Source organism: Dipodomys ordii, unplaced genomic scaffold (assembly GCF_000151885.1).
Source record: "Dipodomys ordii isolate 6190 unplaced genomic scaffold, Dord_2.0 Scaffold2305, whole genome shotgun sequence".
In the NCBI taxonomy this organism is placed as follows: domain Eukaryota; kingdom Metazoa; phylum Chordata; class Mammalia; order Rodentia; family Heteromyidae; genus Dipodomys; species Dipodomys ordii.
Genome location: NW_012269521.1, coordinates 8425 through 10506, shown reverse-complemented (window position 1 = coordinate 10506; position 2082 = coordinate 8425). Strand labels below are relative to the sequence as shown.

Below are 2082 nucleotides of genomic sequence, written 5' to 3'. Positions count from 1 at the left end.
CTCGCCTTGAGCTGAAGAGCTGAGGGACAGCGCCCAGGCCCAGAGTTCAAGCCCCATGACCAACAAAAAAATATATATATAATTTTTACCTTACTCATGTAACTGTAACCCTCCCTGTACAGTATCTTTACAATAAAAATGTATATTAAAAAAGGAGAAATGAAATAAAATACTTACATGATTTTATAGTCACATTTTGTTATGACACTACCCCATAAAACATGATAAAATGCTAAGTCACTGATTCTCCTGTGAAAACCTAAATACTACCCAAAGTGATTTATAAAATAAGAGACAAGAGACTTGCAAATATTGCACAGGGAGATTTGTATATCTTCAAAATCCCTATGCTGAAACCTACTCTCCAAAATTCCTAGAGGATGTATTAGCAGGTGGGGTCTTGAGAGGAGGCTGTGAGGCCTCTGCCCTAAGCAGCATTAGTGCTCTCAATGGGCATCCCACAGAGGACAAGAGAAACTTCCTCCCTGTGAACACACACAGTGAGATTAATCTAGGAAAGCAACTAACACCAAAAGTAAGAGAATTAGCAAAACATGGGTTGAAGGCTGGGAGGCTCAAATGAGTCCTACTAAAAGATTTAAAAAAAAAGAAAAAAGAAAAAAGATTCAAGACAATCAGTCAGACACTGTAATACAAACCTAAATGCAACGAATGAATGACAACTACCACCTTGGCCTCCCTCATGAACATGGGTCCTTAGCAACATACTCAGTTGCTGTCCACAGCTCACCTCATGAGTCTGCCTTCTCAGCTTAGCATATCTCTGAGGAGTTCCTAGCACCAATGCCTACAAATACAATCCCTTTTTCTGTAATACACAGGGCCCAAAACTGAACCTTGTAGTATTTCCAAGCCCTGTAGAAAACCTCAAAGAGCATGACCTCCGAGAGTGCGGAATGGTTTCAGCAGTCAGTGTGTTGCTGACTTTTGTGATTGAACTTACCTGAAAAGGTGGGCTATACTGGGTGACTTCCACAGTGACTGCATCAGACTTTTGGGAGCCATTATCTTCTACAGTTATCAGGGAGTAGTAGATGAGGCAGGGACTGTCAGCAGGGTGCCAAGCTGCTGCCAAGACCAGGAGCCCATCACTAGCCAAAAACAAAGAAAACCACAGCCTCTTTGGAAACAGCCTGGAAGTTCTTACAGACTTAAAAACACACTCACCACATATACTAACAATCTTACTCCCAGTTTCTAACCCAGTGGAAGCAAAAGCCCTGCTCAGATGAACACATACTAAATTGAGAAAACCTAATGTCTTTTTTTGTGAGCTGTTCTTGGGGTTTGAACTCAGTGCTTGGGCATCGTCTCTGAGCTTTTGTACCACTTGAGCGACAGCTCTTGTGGTGTTTTGTGGGTTAACTGGAGATACAAGTCTCATGGACTCTACTGCCTGGGCTGGCTTCCAACAACAATCCTGAGATCTCAGCCTCCTGAGTAGGTACAATTACAGGGGTGAGGCACCAGTGATGGGCTAACCCAACATTTTTCAACTGCTGAATAGATAAATAAGCCTGGTGTACTCACACAATGCAATACTATTTGGCAATGAAAAGAAACATATTATCAATTTCAAATGCACTAAGTGAAAGAAACCAGACTCAAGTCTGTAATTCAACAGAATTCAAGAATATTTTTTCTCCAGTTTGGAATGTGTTGCTTGTTTCCTAAAGGCCTATAAGAACACTGCATAAGGAATGCTGGAGTGGGGTCTCAGAGGAAGGAACCCTGGGGTTTCCCTTCCCACATGGAGCACTGGTCAACCAGTCCTGAAGTGCCTATGAAGGCACTGTGTGACAACCAGTAAGCATGGTACCATGCATCGTGCCACAACGCAGAGACACGGTTAACAAATAACATCCTGAGTGATGTGAGGACCAGTTTTCCTTGACATCTTTGTAAAACAAAACAAAACAAAAAGCCTTATTTGAAAGTCATGAAGCTGGGCTGAGAAGTTGGCTCAGTGGTAGAGAGCTTGCCTTGCATGCATGAGGCCCTGGATTCAATTCCTCAGCACCACATAATCAAAAAGAAAAAAGCTGGAAGTGGCGCTGTGGC

The 2082-nt window shown here is 42.6% G+C and overlaps 1 long non-coding RNA gene across 1 annotated transcript in view; it reads right to left on the bottom strand.

The window, feature by feature from the left end:
• Window positions 1-452: 452 nt before the first annotated feature.
• The window catches only part of LOC106002041, a 9804-nt gene continuing 8174 nt past the window's right edge, over window positions 453-2082 (bottom strand). Inside the window, exon 3 of the long non-coding RNA XR_001175889.1 lies at window positions 453-485. This is a non-coding gene — a long non-coding RNA (uncharacterized LOC106002041). The remainder of the gene's footprint in view (window positions 486-2082) is intronic.